The 18207-nt window shown below is 47.7% G+C and overlaps 1 long non-coding RNA gene across 1 annotated transcript; it reads left to right on the forward strand.

Moving 5' to 3' along the window:
• The first annotated feature begins 1037 nt into the window (after positions 1–1037).
• Positions 1038–14498, forward strand: LOC123354860. Its single transcript, XR_006574927.1, has 8 exons — positions 1038–1281; positions 4349–4573; positions 7224–7289; positions 9145–9405; positions 10049–10240; positions 11155–11253; positions 12461–12516; positions 13228–14498. It is a non-coding gene; the product is annotated as an uncharacterized LOC123354860 (long non-coding RNA).
• The last annotated feature ends 3709 nt before the right edge of the window (positions 14499–18207 follow it).

An 18207-nucleotide genomic window follows, 5' to 3' on the forward strand; every position in this document is an offset into this window, starting at 1 on the left:
TTTGAAATTGACTTGGAGCTAGCAAGTTCACTCCCCCCATCTCCCGATCCCCAGGGACGAGAACAGGCTGAGGCTCTGCAGGACTGCTCCCGACAGGGGGAACCAGCTTCAAAGGCAGCTCCAGGGGGAAGGGGTCACTCCATCAGAGTGGGGCATTAGGCAAACTCCATTTCAAACATACTGAATCGGTTCTTCCAACTCCCCCTTCAGCATTTGTGCAGTGCTCTAGGCCCGGCTTCACGGGGCGCTCCTCCAAAGCATGGCTCCGAGTATGGACCCCCCATCACTGAGAATGGGGCAGTCACAGGCTGCGACTTTGCTCCAGGTAGGGGAAATGCCTCTGAGAGGTGGGGAGCTGCTAGAAGTGTGTGACTTAAGTTCCAGGAGACTCTGTAGGCAGGGGAGAGAGAGAGCCAGGGGTTGCCTGAGCAAAGAACTGGGAGCCAAAGAGCACCTGAGTTTAATGCCAGTTCTGCCACTGATTTCCTCTATTGCGGCAAGTCACCTGACTATTCTCTCTTTCTCTCTCTCTCTCTCTCTCTCTGAGTGACCTATCCAGAGCCACAGAGAGAGTCAACAGTACGGCTGGCATTCGGGTGCCTCCTGGCTCCCAGTCCTGTGCTCAGACCAGTTGACCACGTCTTTCTCTCTGTGGTTCCCTGTAAATGTTCAGCCAGGTAACGCTGCAAAACGCCAGCATTCCAAGGGCTAAAGTGCACCGTGCTTGTGAAACTATATAGAAGGGCAGGATTCCATGTGAGACAGTGAAGGAAGGGGGCATTTCCCTATCCTAACCCCAGAAACTGGTCTTTTCCCAAGAAAATCACTGCAGCTCTGCACACAGGGAACCAGATCTGAAAAATTGCTGCCAGCCTGGGCCCTGCGCGAGGCTGATGCTGGCTCCTGGAGAAATGCAGAATCTTTCCGCTGAAGAACTGAATGCTGGCTGTTTCGATTCCAGCCCTGCACTGCGGCGCATACTGGCCTCCTGAAAAGGCAATGTGCTCTGGGTAGCAGGTCTGGCTCAGACACTGAAGGTTGAAGATCACCTGTTTCACCCTGTGGATGGACAGATGCTCACGTCCTGGGGGTGAAAAGGAAGCCTCCATTTGCACGCTGAACTGATGAACTGTTCAGCCACTCCCTCTGCTGCTGTAAAGGACCAGGGGAAACTGCCTTCCCCTGCCCTCGTGCACACTGCTGGAGCAGGATTCCAGAATGCGACCTGCTTGAGCCGGTCCCATGCAAGACCGGACACTGCATCAGACCCAACACTGGCGGGTAATGGTAGCATGATGCTGCTAGGGGGAGGATTTCAGAGACAGATGGGTTTCCGTGAGAGACTAGCTAATTCTGCACAGGCTGTGTCAGGCCTGGGTCACACAGCAGCGGGAAATGGAGCTACTGCTGCCAGGAAGCTGAGTGCAACAAGCCCTTTTCTCTCTGGTCACGGCTCCAGTTGGTGGAGTTAATGGGCTCAGTGATCCATAGGTCCTAAGCTCATTTTCCCATCACCATCACAGTTCCCCTTCCCTGCCCTATTAGAGCAGGAAGCAGAGAGATTCAGCAAAAGCCTCAGGCATCCCTATTCTTGGCACAGGGCAACGTAGGTCACATGACTGTGGCATGAGCCCCACAACTGAGCAGCAATGCTCCTCCAGCAAGAGCTATGCTGGGATTGCGATGTAGGTGCGTGCTGTCAAAGCAGACAGTGCGGTGGGCATGAATAGCCTTGTCTTCCATGAGTTAGACCTAGTTCCCTTGGGTATAAATGCAACGCCATTCACACGTGGTGGAGCCTTACTGTCTACACACAAGATAGAACCTTCACTTGAGGCAGGGAAACGTTGCTGTGTTAGCATAAGGCATTACAATACGCGGAGAGTGCAATGCAAATCTGCCGTGATACTGCATGGGCTGCCGTTTGGTTTCCAGAGTCTTCTCATTAATGCCTTCAGTCTGGTGAGATATTAACGCGGCACAATAGATCAGACCCGCAGTGAGGTTTTCTGAGCTACCTCTTTGATTGCAATCCTCTTGTGGGATTCCAAGAGGTATTTCCATCACTGAACCTTACTCACTGCTGCACTCACTAGGAAATGAGGTCAGATGGCCCAAGAGGCATAATCTCTCCTGCCCTGGAGCATAGGATAATGTCTTGCATGGGTCTGGAAGGAGATGCTCAATGCAGGAAAGCCTCACACATCAGGCCGGGGGCACTGTGGAAGAATTCCACCTGCAATTGAAATGTCCGGTTTCTAGGCCGCACCTGGAGTCTGGTTCCTAGCCCCTTTCAGTCCTGGATCTCAATGCACCTTACAACATGAATTAGTTGAACATTAAACCTTAGCTGTGACCTAAGTACGTACTGTCCCCGTTTTAGAGAGAGGCAAAGTGATTTGGCCAAGGTCACACAGTGATAGGGTGACCAGATCACCCAAGTCAAATATCGGGACGCGGGGGGGCGGGGCGGGGGCAGAGGGGGAAAAAATGGTGGCAGAGCAAAAAAAAAAATCCCCCACCCCCGATTCCTCCTCCCTCCGCAAGCGCTGGAGGGAGGCCCGGGAGACTCAGGGGAGTGCGGGGCCGGGGTGAGTGTGAGTCCAGCCTGGCCCCGAGCAGGCAGGACTCAGGCGCGGTATCTGGAGGGAGAGTAGGGGGTGGCCTGCGGGGCCAGGCAGTGGCTGTTCTCCCCACCTGGGCAGCAGGACTCGGGAGCAGCCGCTGCTGCAGCTCCCACTGCCGCGGGGGGAGGAAGCGGCCGCTGGCCAAGCTCGGCAGCTGCGGCTCTGGCGCCCACGAATCCCCCGAGCCCGGGCCTGCTGCGGGGACCCAGCGCGCACGCTGCGCATACCCAGCCCCTGGCCACTTGCGTCTGGGCTGGCTGCCCAGCTGGTGCAATCCTGCGGGCGGCCTCGGAGTGGGGGCAGCAGGCCCCAGCCCCCCCATCCCGCTCGGGTCCTTCAGGGGAACAAACGGGACTGGGCTGCCGATGCCTCTGCCACGGGATTGCACCAGCTGGGCAGCCAGCCCAGACGTGACTGGCCAGGGGCTGAGCGCAGTGTGCGCGCTGCTGGGTCCCCGCAGCAGGCCCGGGCTCGGGGGGTTCGGGCCCGGGCACCAAAGCCACAGCCGCCGAGCGCCACGTGCTTGGCCACTTCCTCCCCCCGCAGCAGTGGGAGCTGCAGCAGCAGCGGCTGCTCCTGAGTCCCCTGCCCAGGTGGGGAGAACAGCCGCCACCTAGCCCCACGGGCCGCCCCCCTACTCTCCCTCCAGATACCGCGCCCGAGTCCTGCCTGCTCGGGGCCAGGCCAGACTCACACTCACCCTGGCCCCGCACTCCCCTGAGTCTCCTGGGCATGGCATGCTTAGAAAGAGGAGGGGATTTGGGGAGGGAGACAATGGGGCAGTGAGGGGGCGGGGATGGGGACGAGGATTTGGGGAAGGATCCAATGGGGGAGGGAGGGGGCGGAGTCGGGGCAGGGGAGGGCGCGAGCCCTTCGGGCTCCGGAGCCTTTGCTTATTTGTCCAGTGTCCCGACCTCACATTGGTCGGGACGCGGGACAAACAAGCAAATATCGGGACAGTCCCGATAAAATCGGGACGTCTGGTCACCCTACACAGTGAGCATGTGTAATAATCAGGAATAGACTCCAGGAATCATAACTCCCTGAGTCTGTATCATGTTGTAGAGAGAGGTCTGAGCCAAAACCTCAGGTCCAAGTACCCTTGAAGGTACCCAGATCCAAAGTGCTTCATGCTTAATGGACTGGACTGAAATATCAGATGAAAACACCCCTTCACTTTGGGAGAGATTGGAATCAGCTCTGAGGCTTGGGCTCATTTTTTTGGTCTTGTCCCACAGAGCAGCTCCAGCGTTTCTGTCAGGATAGTCTATTTGCATGAAATTGCACAAAGCAGGTTGGGGATAAAAATGAATTTGCAAAAGACAAGAGGGGCCCAATGGTATTTGTGGCTGCAAAAACTCAGTGGGCCATGGGGGACCTCTCCATCTTGGCTCCAAATCCAACACAGTGTGTCACCATTACCTGACTCTGTGCCAGCCTGGTGGTGGTATGGAACTGACCTTCTCCCACCTCTATGCCGAACCATCCCCTCTGCAGCTCCTGCTGCCTGGAACGCTCTCCCTGTATCTCTCTGCTTCACCGGCTCTATTCAGATCTCAACCGTAGGCATCTGCTGATTGCCATTTTCCCTAATATTTTTAGTTCTACCAAAGTGTATGATTAGGGCTCCATTGTCTTCTCCTCCTAAGTGCTTCTCTGCTTGATAGAAACAGCATTTTGATATTTACACTGTGTTGAATGGAACTTATTTCTCTGGTTAGTATTACAGGATAATGCATTAAATCTGTCATTAAAGGGGGGGACACCCCACACAACCCCCCCACAGGCTAAGGGATCTGAGCTCTGTGCGGCATCTCATCTTAGTCGCATCGAATTGATGCATAATGCCATCACACCAGCCCCTGGATTCAGAAGGGGCAGCTTAAAGCAGTTTGATTTTCAGAGGCACTACGTATCTACAGCCCCAATTAACTTCAAGGAGATCTGTGAGTACTCAGCATCTGTGACTATCATGCCATTCATGACTCTCGCTCTGCCGCTGACGTAGAGAGGGTGGGATAGAGAGAGATCAGAGAGAAGGATGACACTGGGAAGTCACCATGTGGCAAATCATTGATTTTTGTTTTCCAGCTTAAATTAAAAGCTGGCTAAAAAACCCGAAAGAAGCAGTAGTGGAGCAATCCAGCCCTTTTGTCTATTGTGAGGCAGTGGCTTTCCTATAGCCCAGTGTCATCAGATCTTTTCATGTTGGAGGTCATAGGGAAGGATTTCCCATAGGTCAAAGGTGAAACCCAGCTTGATCTTGTAGAGTTTTATTATAGAGCATAGACTTAAAAATATCTTTGCAGGAGGTAAAATATTAAAGTGCAAAGAAATATCTACACCAATAACAATGATGCTTTTGATTTAGATAGCACTTATTACCAACATATAATAGGAACTCGAAGGAAAGACGAATACAGATGAAATGCCACTTTATCCCCTGCTAAATGCAATTTATTGTGCAGAGGTGCAAGGCTCTGTAGAAGGCAATTGAATGGTGCAAACTAAGTGGAAAGAGAAATGAGGTATTTGCTAAGTTTGGTAGAAAACGGCTCCTTTCTGTATTTTAAATTTTCCTAAATGGATTAAGATTCAAGAGCCCTCCCCTTTTATTTTGCACCAAAAAGTGTAGATAATGTTTCTTAAAAGCAAATATTTCCATTAATAAATGTCTTTTTGAAAAAATGTCTTTTGTTGAGTCCCCTTTCCCCCACAAAAAAAGAATATCTCTCTTGAGACGATTGTGCTTTTAAAGGATACAGTGCATTTAATTTCACAAATGAAACTTTCAAACAGCTTCTCAGGGGCTTCTCAAGAACTCCAGGGCACCCTTCAATAAGCATTAGTGGAAAGCTGCATTGCCATTTGGGGAGTTAAAATGGTTCGTCTATTGGCAATACGAGACCATATCTAGAGGGGAGACATCAGATGTTTGTTAAAGATGACTTGCAAAGATGAAAATTATGGGTGTGTGCTAAAATGGGATAGGGAAGGATTTTTTTTTTTGTGAAAAAATTTACACAATTTTTTTTTCATTTCTGCTGAATATTTTCAGGTTTTTAGGAAAAGCTGTATTCCCCATACACTCCTCCCCCACCCTCCAGTTTTTGGCAACTGAACCCCCCAAATTTTTCTACAAAACCAGAACTTTTTCTCAAAAAAACCCATTGAGTCAAAAAGCCATTTTCTGTTGGAAAAATGTTTGATGGAAGATTTTCCAGCAGCTCTGGTGTGTGCTCTCGTATGCTGCTTTGAAAAGAATAAGGAAAGCCTGATGATCCAGAAGTGGAAGGTGGTCAAGTTTGTGATGGTCCTTCACTCCTGTGGGAGTTCATGCTAAAGTCTTGGACCAGCCACCGAGAAACCACTGTAGGTTAAAACCACCTTTGCCCATCCCCATCTTCTCTATTTCATCCCCACACCAAGGAAATGAACAGAGTAATTGAGAATCGGGCCCAACAAATGTTATAGAATCTGAACAAAAATCTATACCACGTCAAATCAAGTTTCTTCTGCCTTGGTGTGTCTAATGTCCTAAACCTGCTCATTCTCCATTTCTCCTTAGTCAGGGTAGGCAAGATCTGAATTTCTAGTATGAAGACAGAAACAGAAAAATCAAATTTGAAAAAAAAATAATTTCAGGCCTTCTCTCTCCACCATAAAGAAACAAAAATCCCCACTGGGATACTGCACTCCATATTCTTCACAGGGATATTATTGTGATAGGATTATGGCATAATTATGATGCATTTTGTACAAGATGGGTCATGTGAAGTGTCGGTGGGAAAGTTATAATTTGCTGAATACTATTATCCTCGTTGTGTGCATGTATCATTTCTGTATCTGAAGTTATGAATATTGACACTGTATCGGTATTTCAAATGTAGTTACACCTGGGCGATGCGCACTGAGGTGCCTGTCAGGGAATTCGTACAGTTGCATTAGGACTGATGAGGTTATGGGTCGGAGGGGGAGCTCCAGAAAGCTTGGCTGTGCTGCATGCGTGAATACAATCACTGTTCCACCGTCCCAGCTGGTGTAAATAACATGGGGACGGGCAACCTTTAAAAACATAGCTAGATAGACCAAGGAGAAGCAGTGTGGTCTTGTGGCTACAACACTGACCACTGATTTAACCCCTCCCATGTAGACAAGCCCTAAGAGAGCTGCTGTCTGTTCCCAGCTCTGCCACTGACCTTCTGTGTAACCTTGGGCAGGGCACTTAATTTCTCTGTGCTTCTGTTTCCCCTGCTACTCTTTGGCTAACCATACTTAGGCTGTAAGTTCTCTCGTTATTTGGGTGTGCAGCGCTCAGGACGGTGGGGCTCTCTGCAGCCACTAGGCATCACTCTGATACAAAGAGCTAATAATAATAAACCTGCTCCATAACTGATGTCTCGGATATCAAGACCTGCTGATGATCTGACCCAAAAGGTGAGATCGTGGAATGGTGTCATAGGCCAGCACGGAGGCACCCATGTAAAGTTAGCGTCAGCGATACGGGATGGGGGGGTTATGACGGATAATGACAGCTGTAGCTGTGCCTGAGGAATTGGGGATAATCAGATCTTTCTCTCAATCTCATCACTGCAGGGCTCATGAAGGAGTTTGCAGCAGTACTCAACAGGCCAACGATTTACCCTTCCCACGAAGCATCAGGTATGGGTTGCTGCTGAAGTCAGCTGTGATGAGGCAATACTCTGCTCTGGCAAAATCTTTGCTCCTACTGTAACCCACACTTGCGCAGTGGGACTCTCTGCGCCCCTTTGGTGGCAGGGCCACAAAAGGGCACGTCTACACAGGGATAAAAGCCCTGTGGCATGTGGCTGAAGTTGGCCCAGGACAGCTAACTCAGGTTCAGGATGTGGGGCTAAAAATTTCTGTGTAGATATTCTCCCAAGGGCATATTTTGTAAAGACAAGTTGCATCGTAGACCTTCTCCTGTCATTGGAGTGTCTTAGGGTTGTGGCTCATCTGGCGCAATGGGAGAGCATTATTCACTCCCTGCTCCAGCATGTGAAGGTATAAACAAATATTTATCCAGCCTCTTGATGAGCCAGAACTAGTTGTACCATTGCCTTTTATATAATGTTACATGACACAACCTCGCTAAGAAGTTTCAACATGCCCGCTGCTTTGTTTACCAGGGTTCGTCCTTGCTTCTCTCGGAACACAATTAGTCAGTACAAATCTGCACAGCAGCCTGATCTCCAGACAGAGCTGTTAGATTGGTGCAGTGGTCAGAAACATGACTTGTCAAGTGCTTTCAAGTGTATTCATATATTGCTGCTTTTCTGCTAACTGCAGAGCAGAGAAATGCTTCTATTACCAGCAGCAACATTAGCCTTTGGTCAGATGTCCGGGGAAGCACTTGAATAAAAAGCCAGGGGAGCTTGACAGCAATCCATGGATTTAGAAACATTGGTAAAACAGCTGTTTTAAGGGCCAATGCCCCAGCTGGTGGAAATTGGCATCGATTCATTGAAGCCAAGGGAGCAATGTCAATTTACGTCAGCTGAGAATTTGGCTTCTATTGTTCAGTTGCCTCTGTTTAGCTAACCTAATCTGATGGACTCCCAGAAGGCAGTGGTGGTGGTTTTTATTATTAATAACAGAAAATATTTACAGCTTTTGTTTCTTTGCTTTTTTTAAATTCTGAGTCGCTGGGAAGAAGGTGTGTGGAAATGGATCTGACTTTGCTCTTGGTTACACTGGTATAAATCAGGAGTGAGCACACTGAAATCAATAGAGCTGTACTCATGTAAAAAATATTGATCTGGGATGAAAATCAGGTCCACTGTGCTTGGTTGAGTGGTGGAGATACTTCACTTTTATACAACTTGTGTGTGCACATACAGAAGGGGTGTTGTTTGCATGTACGGGGGTGCACATGTTTGTGGTTATGAGCTTCAGAGAGGAAGAAAGGAGGCAGAGGCTAACAGAGAAATAAAATGGTGCAGCGGTGTTTAAAACTGCTGAGATGCTAGCCTGTTTAATCAAAGGATTGCAAGAAAGGTGCAGCAGATTAATTGCTGTTTTCAGTCACTCACTCACTACATAGTAATTCATCACATTAGGAGGACACAGTGGATTTTAAAAATCACTCTCCTCCTCCTCATCCAGCCAAATGTATTTTTATTTCACAAAACGCACTTAAGACCCATTTGCTTAGACCAGCCACATGGCCCAAAATCTCAGCAACGGGATTAAAACACAGCGCCGTGTATTGTGAATGCTGCGCAGAAGTTCTTGTTAAGGCTCAAAGTTTCCCTACGTTAAAACGGGCAGGGAATGAGCCGTGGCTTGTGAATATCGATGGGTTGGACTTCAAAGGGCAGTTAGCTCCCCAGGGCCTATTGAACGTCAAGGGGAGTTTGGTGGTTTTTGTGCCTTTGAAAATCTCCACCCTATTGCGCTTTTAAAAGCTGCTTCTCTGGGCAGGTCTATACGAAGGAAATAGCTTGTGTTTAAAAATACGCTAGCTGGTTTTGGCCATCTCTGTGCTTTCACTCAGGTCTGACGCTCCCCTTCCCTCGCTCCCGCCCCCCAAGGGAGCTAAGGGGAGCAGAAACAGATGGAAGGAAAGGCCTGCCATTGCGTGCAGTTTGGTGCCCTGGATTTACTTACTCGAGGAGGGGAATCAAGGCTGAGCTGCAAACCAGCAGATATCACGGTATCAAATGGTTTATGATATCATTTGCCAGCGCCTCTTTCTGCTACCAAGTCTTCAAATGTCAAAGTCAGTCAGGAGCGGGGATGCAGGTGATGAGAACAGGTGGGTTACGCTAGCCTCCTGGGTCCCACTAATCCATAGGAATTAGAGGGGAATCAGTTAACGACAGTAATGGATACAAGCTCCTGCGATGGGTGCCTGTGACTGAGAGAGGGGGAGGGAGGGGCCCTGTTGTGCCCTTGATTTTGCAGTTGGAGCTAACCTTAAAGACCGCCTGCCTTCAGTGTTGCCTTCGCTCAGGACTTTTGAAGCAGTGGCAGATGTTTAAAATAAAATGAGTGTCTTCTCTAATGGCATTAGGCTCCATATCTGCCATATAAACAGTCGCTCTGCCTTTCCTCGGTAAAAGAACCAACTCTTTCTTAACCCCCTATACATTTAGAGCTAATGGCATCTACTCTGTGGCAAGACTCAGAGCAAGATCCTCAGGTGTTGTAAATCAGGCTGGCTCCATTAGCTTCAGTGGGGCAATGCCAACTTACACCAGCAAAGCACCCAGCCCTTCTCCCTACTGACTAAACCTCACACGCTCACAGGTTAAAGAGGTTCACAAGCGAATTTGGTTTATGAACAAGTCAATAGCCATTTAAAGCCTGACTGGGTTGAAGACACCTCTCCACCTGACCTTTCTTCAAGGGTTTCAGGGCTCATGCTTCTGTTTCTCTTGGCATAACTCCCTTTCCAGCTCTGCAACAACAGAGATCCACGTGCTCCCGTGAAGACTTACACGCAGTTAAATTATCGCTTCAAGGCCTGCCTTAAACCCATCAGAGCCAAGACTGAGACTTCATCCTTAACTCACCTCCTTGGCATCAATGCATCAAGAGATGGGGAAGGCCAATTAAACCCTGTTGACTCGAACTCCCAACTTGGGCAGGTGTGTTCCCTACAGGCTGTTCTCTCTTCTGGCTTCGCCCAGTCTAGTTTTCAAATAATTCAAGTAATGTGGCTCCTACCCCCTGCCCTACCCCACCCTTGGGGGTCTATTCCACAGTCTAACTCTTAGGAAACACTTCCTTGATATTAAACCTCTGCTGAGTTCCATCCTGTCACCCTGGTGTTTACCCCTTTGTTGCACTCTTGGCAGGTCCTCTACTTCTTTGATGGTTTACACCCTTTGTGCTGTAGCAAATAGCTTTGTCTTCATGTGGACAAGCAAGATGCATTCCGAATGTAGAGCTTTTCATCTTTGCTCCCAAATCAGTCCCTTTGGGCTTTATCTGGACCCCGTTGCCACAATACCCGAGCACCTCACAGTTTTTAGTGGATTTAAGCTCCTAACTCCCCCGTGAGGCAGGGCAGTGCTATTCACCTCATTTTACAAGTGGGAAACTGAGGTACAGGCAGACTAACTGGCTTGACCAAGGAAGTCTGTGACCGAGCGGGGAATTGAATTCAGCTCTCTCAAACCCCAGTCTAGTGGCGGGAGTGGGCCAGACAGGCCCTAGACTGGCAAGGAGAGGGTTAATGAGAGCCCATGGACTGGACAGCTAGACTGCGGCAGGTGTCAGGTGCAGAGGGGGGAGTTAACTGGACCTCACCTAGGTCAGGGCTGACCAGAAAGGAAAGCAGTGTTCTGCTGCTTCTGAGGTGAGTTGCAGCCCAGAGACTGAGGTAGCTTGCCACTTACATGCACTGTCATGACCAGACCCAGGGAGACCAGCTAAAGTACTAGTTATTTGAAGACAAGTCCTGAATAGCAGGGCCCTGCTGAAGGTTCATTGGATGACCCTGTTTTGAGCTGTGCTTGGTTTTTTTCCCCATGATTTCTTTTGGACCTCAACATCCCAGAAGAGGAAGGACTAAATCGTTCCTTGGCCAGCAGGCTAATGCACTGCTATATTGGATCTCGCGCAGGACAGTGACCTACCAGCAGAGACCCGTGTCTGGGTGAGTTGTGTTGTGAGGGGCCACAAGGATGTACCACAGAAACAAAACTCTCACAGCAGCCTAAGCACCGGACTAGCCTTCCTCTCCAAGCAGGGTGTTCTCTGGTTATCCTCTATTGTCTGGGTCCCACGGTGCCCAGAATTGAAGATAGTATCTGGGGAATCTTAACTAGGCACCAGTCCTGCAAACACTTCTGCATGTGCTCACAAGTTAAACACGTGCCCAAGTGTTGGTGGGATTGTGGTCTTAATTCTGACCAAGACCTCAGAACTTCCAGTGGGAGTTGTCCCACAACGGGAGAGAGACCTGTGCACTAAAATCTCCCCTGTCTCTCCTGAAAGAGAATTATTGAATCGCTTCCCAGAACCAGTATATGTTCCTCTCTCCCAATCCTGGAGCCCTTACTGAGCCCTCCAGCATCATAGGGAGTGAAAAGTGAAGTTGTGCATGAAAGAGGTGGGATGGGGAGCAGCAGAATTGCCAAAAATAATGGAACAAAAGAAACTATATAGAAACAGCACTTATTTAAAAAAAAGCTGTGAAACAAATCATTGTTACTTAGTGACTCCATATCTGCATGGTTTCAATTTTGTGTATGCTGTTTTTATAGGATCCTTCAGAATGGTAATATTGTGTTTTCCAGCTTTGGCTAAGATTTTCCCATCCTAGTTATACTGTAGGTATTATTTTCTCAATTTTTGACTAGACCAGGAGGGGAAAGGTTAATGAACACCTGCTGTGTTACTGTTACATTCATTAAACATGTTTAGAAACTTTTTGGCCACATTAGTTCTTCGGGGTATATTAGGTCTCCCCCTGACAAGAATAGGGGTTTTAAATCATATGATCTCCCAGCAAAATATATAATGAGCCAAATGAGAGTTTGGGGGGTTTATGCTGAAATAAAGACTCAATTCAGAATGTAAAAAGGAGAATGGTTGTGTTTTGTTAATTACATGCCTACCAATTATGACAAACATTTATAGAGAGATCTATTGTGTGGTGCTCGAGCCTTTCTGGATCAATATGTTTATAACAACTGATTGGTAATGAATGTTGCAACTAGTTCCATCTAACTTTTAGATTTTATGAGCAAGGTATTGTGTCTTGTTTAAAGCTGCAACTGGCTATTGAACAGGTTGGCTAATAAGATAAAGTCATGTCACTTGAATTATTTAATTGATCATTAAAAACATTTCTTTTACAGTTTCAAATCTACGGGCCCAGGATGGTGTTGGCTGGACAGAGTAGTGGAACTGGAAGGTAGGACTCCTGGGTTCTATTTTTAGACCTGCCTCTGAGAAGCTCCGTGACTTTGGGCAAGTCACTTGGCCTCTGTGTACCTTCATTTCCCTGTTTGTAAAATGGGGAAAATGATACACCCGCCCGGGTGATGTAGCTCAGTATGAAGCTTAAATAATTAGGACTTGTGAAGTGCTTTGAGATACTTGGCTAACAGGCTTTATGGGAGGGTGAATTACTGTTAATAGATGCATCAGTTTATACCATAGATTCTTATTATGGAGGACCCGTTTGTGACTCCTTAGTTAAGTCTGAGTCTATGGATACAGGCAGCAATAGAAAATGCATAGCAGGGAACAATCCTACATTGTCCCCAGCAAGGAACAGACAGGATGGCACCTGCAAGCCTTTTCCAGCTGTGATTCTGTGTTAGCAAAGGATTTTCCCTAGGATTCTGTTCCTGCAGAATTGTTCATTATGGAGTTATAGACTTTCCCTGAAACATGAGGTACTAGCCACTGCCAGATACATGATACCAACCTGTAAGGGCCATTGATCTGATCTGGTCTGGCAGTGCCTGTGTATTGGTCCATAGGATCTGTCATATGTTTGTAAAAGCTCAGTAAATCTGCTTCAGATTGTGTTTTGCTAGATTGCAGTTCTTGTGAAATAAAATCAACTCCAGCAGATCAATAGGACTTCCACAGTTTTTCATCTTCCCTCTTTCTCCAGCTGGAGACCGCTGACCCGTCCTCCTTCCTGGTGGCCACCCAATAGCTAGGAGAAAGATGTATGAGGCCTCTTCTGCTGAGAGAGGAGCTCTGGTTTCCACCACCTCAGTCCTGAAGATGTGCAAGCAAAAACCTTCCCAACAACTATTGTATTTCCTTGTCTCTCTTCTCTTTGACAGAATTGGACTCTGTCCTGAGAGCCACACCTCTAAAACTGTTCCTTTTTAAATGAATTAAGTCTCATTTTTCAAAAGCAGCTTCTGATCTCAGATGCCTTCATTTTGTCACCTGAATTGCAGAGATGCTGAACAATCACAGCTCCCAGTGACTTCAGTCGCAGTTGTGGGTTCTCGTCACCTCCAGAAATGAGGCCCAAGCGATGTCTCAGAGATAGCACCCAAAAAATGGAGGCACCCAAAATCAGAGGCCATTCTAGCAAATTGTGGGCTCAGTGCCTGCATTGTGGAGTATGGGGGAGATGTTAACTAGACCACACATTTGAAATTGGGGGGAGTGGGGGTAGGGGGAATGAAGTGCTCAAGATATAAAACTTCCTGGGAGCAGGCTGCTGCTCCCAGGCCAAACGATCCCACCCAGATGGCTGAGAGATAAACGACACCATCTTTTTACTGTAGTGCTTCAGTCATAATTTCTAAAAGACATTTATTAGACTCAGTCTCTTCCCTTTTCTCAGGGACTGAAACTCCTTGGGTGCAGGGAACTGCAACAAGCAAGGTAGAAAGAGGAACCCAATGTTAATAATGAGACCAATGCCCAAAACCCCATCTATTCCTCTCCTCCAATTTTCTCCTGTGACAATTTATAGGTTAGTTTGATGCTTGAATAGCTGTGTCTCTCTAGTAATATGTATTCTCTGTAAGTATTCCCTGCTGTGGCATATCCTAAGAGAACTCCATCAAATAATTATCTTCCCTTTTATTTATTCACAGTCTTTTCACTCGATCTGCATCACTATAAAATATTCCAATGGTTTCCTCTTAGTACAGAGCCTTCCTGCGCTTGTAAAGTGTATTTATGTACAGTATTAAATCCACACTATGTGACTCTTTATCTTGGCACTTTCCTCATTTGACGCCACTGCCAGGGCTGGCCCCAGCCACCTTCCATCTCGGCGATAATACTTTGTATAATTAGCACATGCACCGAATCTGTTTCAGTTACACTAAGGTGGTGGCATAAATAAAAATTATATACGAGTTTGCACTTTTCCCCCAGATCCCAAAGTCCTTTGCAAACATGCATTAAAGAAGCTCCCTGGAAGCCCTGGGAGGAAGAGTAACTTAACACGATTGTTTATTTTACAGAGAAGGGAAGTGATTTGCCCAAAACTACAAAGTACGCCAATGGTAGAGTAAGGAATAGAGGCCGGGTCTCCTGAGTCCCTGTGCTCCATGCTAAGGACTAACCCATCCCAAGCTGCTAAATTCCCAGTGTTGGAGATCAGCTCTCCTGTGCCATCCACCCCTGAGGTTTTGTGCTCTTCTCTGAGATCCTTTAAAATGCAGAGGTCCCAGCTGCGATGCCACTGAGGAGTAATCAAGGTTAGGTAGAAGTGCAGGGAGCTATTGACCACATGAATAAGCACTGGTGGGTGTAATGAAAAACTAAAAAAAAAAAAAAAATCCCTTTCCTAACCTGCCCCTTGTCATGGGGAAAACCAAACTTGAATAAGCCATGCTGATTTTTATGCAAGACTCAGAGCAAGGGTCCCCAACACAGCTACATGGTACCTGTTGTGTGTTGTGATTATACGGTCCATGGAAAAATGAAAGAGCTTGATTCTCCTTTCCACTGGCTCTTGTATAATCCTTTCCAGCACTTCAAAGTGGTGCCTAATGCTACCAAGCCAGAACGGCCATGTTTCACAGCTGCTTTGAATGGGAGCTAAAAGGAAGCACAAGAGGCGGGTCTTGGAGCCTTGGACCCCTCTTGGATGTACCTGGGGAGTTACCGCGTGTCTGCTTTCCCAAAGCAGCATCCTTTGCTCTCGACATAGCTTGGTCTGCAGAGAGTGATGTAAGAAGTGCTCCAAAGTGACGAACGCCGCAGAGGCAGTCATCAGAGTGAATTCTTCCCAGAAATGTTTAAACATGTGAAGACCCAGCATGAGCTATACATTCCAGCTAGCTGTTTACTAATTGACTAGAACAGCAAAACCTGGATATTATTCCTAGGATACTGTTTGCTCAGCAATAGGAAAGAAGCACAGGATGGAGATCAGAGGCAGGTCAGCGCAGCTGAGAAACTTCCCAACACAGGGGTGCCGCTTGTCCAGACTTAGCTGATTTGGGCCCGAGTAGAAAACGTTGCAACTTCTGGGAGGTCTTGAATCCTTGGTTTAAGCTCATGTCTGTTGCTTTGGATTTCAGTAGCGCTTGTCGCTGCCTTACCTGTCTGCACACCCCACAAGCATTGGTGAATTGCGCTTCGCAGCCTGCCTTGGAAGGTAGGTCTCTGTTGTTGTTACTTTTACAGAAGGGGAAACTGAGGCACCGCAGGGGGCTATGACTTGCCCAGGGTCATAAAGGGAGTCTGTGGTACACCTGAGAATTGAACCCAGAAACTCCAATTCACCTCTGAATTCTTAGTTCTTTATAGCTATTCAGAATCCAGCATTGAATAGGAACAACGAGGCTGAAAAGTGCTGAACTGCCCAGAGGCCAGAGGAGCTTTTCTGAGCTTCCACAGTAGCCCAAATTCTGCAGCTGGATATCCCACTCAATACCATAAAACACCCAAACCTTGGAAATCCAGAGCGAGCTAGGTTGTAGTGGGCGGGGTTAAGATGTGCTTAGGGTATTGGGCCTGTTCTCTGCAGTCAATGCCTTGTTCTGCCACAGTCTTCCTGTGTGAAGTTGGGCAAGTAACTTAGAGCGAGATTTTGCAACCATTATTCATGCTGGTGAGCAGTTACACACACAAATAGTCCCAATGATATCAGCGAGATTGCTCAGATGAGTGTGTCCCCTAACATGAATAAAGGCTCTAGTCTAGCCCTTAATCTCTCTGTGTACTAGGGGATAATTACAGCAGGTCAGGAAATCAAATTTTTCACAGGGAAAAATATTATTTTCATTGACAGTTTCAAAAATTTCAAACAGAATTTTTCAGCTGCCAAAAATCAAAATATTTTCAGATTTTGTTGTTGAAAATGATATTTTTTTTCACAAAACATTTTGATGAAGTCCCATTTTTCTGCAAAAAAAGTTGTTTTTAATCAGAAACATTTCAACAGTCTCTAGTAATAATACTTTCCTCCCTCATAGATAAATCCCTTAATGTATGTGGCACACTAAATACTATGGTGATGTTAGCCATAACAAACCCCTACATAAAAAGTCATCAGCCCAAGCTCTTATTGTCTGATTATACCTTGAGGCAATGGCAGCTGCTCTTACTCATTTTCATGGGTGCCACATACACCAAGGAAATATTTTCATTGCTCTCCCTTCTTAAATTCTTTCATTCGCTCACAGAAGTTCCAGCTTTTACAGATGTTGTTGCTTCTGGGAGTGATTGAAAGGAATAATAAATTATGGTTTCCCCTTCTCTCCTAGTATGCAGTGTGCCCCAGAGATGAGACAGCTATTGGGATTACAGTGGAGCGTGCTGGATGATTTAATCGCAGCTCAGGTCTTGCAGAAATAGATGTGTTCACAAAGAACTCTGTCCATCACTTGCAGGCTAAAGATGGATCCCAAACTCAAGAAGATTTTGCCAAAGGTTCCCAGGTGATGCCAATGATGGGTTTTGGCAATGCATCCCAAAGGAATCAAATAATGTCATGCCTCAGCTGCAGGCATGTCGGTGGAAGATGGCCCTTAATGATAACATCCCATAGACTCAACCTGGGCTGCTTATGGTGAGGCCAACAGACATGGGATGCTCCTGGAAGTGGAATGAAGCCTTGCCAGTCAGTTGCCCATAAAGGGAAACTCACAGCTCTTCACCATGAAGCTGCTAGTGCTGTGCTTAACAGGGCCAGGTCCTGACGGGTATCCCTAGCAAGCAGCAGACAATGACACCTATCAGGCCATGTCCATCCCTGGGAGTTTCCTTTGAGAGAACAAATACATACAAAACCTCCAGTCTGCTCTGGCCACACATAAGAGCGAGCACCCTTCTGTCCTTTGCTGTCCCACCCCCACCCACCCACCCACCCAGGTGCCAACTTCCTCCCCCAGGCAAGTGTACATCATATTGCATGGCCAATGATGGCGGAACATCCCCGGTCTAGTTTGTCCTGGATGCCACTGTCTGATGTGAGCTCCTGAACACAGAGCCTGGGGAGCTGGTGCACAGGTTAGATAACACAGATGGGCTTTGTAGGCTACAGTCATGACTGCAAATGGTCAAGGGAGGGGTCTGCCACGGTCAACTACCTGACTGTTTAAACAGAGCAGGGCTGGGGGAGACTAGTGCTGACCTCCTTGCTTCAGGCCAGCTGGGTGCATCCTCTAACTGGGGGGAGTGCACACAGGGGACAGAAGCAGGGACATGGCTCAGAGTCCACAACAGGAGCACTTGGGGAGCCAGAACCATGGGAGTGCTCAGGGTGACTCTCCTCTTGTGTTCTGGCTCCCTGGAGGGAAACAAAGAGGAATGCCAGCTACTGGCCTCGAGACTCCATCGCCTGCATGTGAAGGGAGATAGAAGGGGAAGCCAGCCTTCATCGCCTTGTCTGGAGAAGCAGAGGCAGTGAAGTTTGCCCATTAGGAGCTGGCAATCCAGCGGTTTGCAGCAGTAAAAGGGGGAGCGGACCGCGTGAAGCAAGAAAGAGCTGGTAAGGCAAATGCTGTCTGATGTCCTTATTCCAAGGTGAGATCCAATTCCCCAGAGAACGTAGACTCAGGGACTGTCCATCTTTTCCCGAGATACGGGGATTTAAAGTGAGGTTCCTGGCACCATGTGAATGAGTTTCTAATGACTTGGTCTGGCCACCTGGGTCCCAGCACCCATG

Source organism: Mauremys mutica, chromosome 22 (assembly GCF_020497125.1).
Source record: "Mauremys mutica isolate MM-2020 ecotype Southern chromosome 22, ASM2049712v1, whole genome shotgun sequence".
NCBI classification, from domain to species: domain Eukaryota; kingdom Metazoa; phylum Chordata; order Testudines; family Geoemydidae; genus Mauremys; species Mauremys mutica.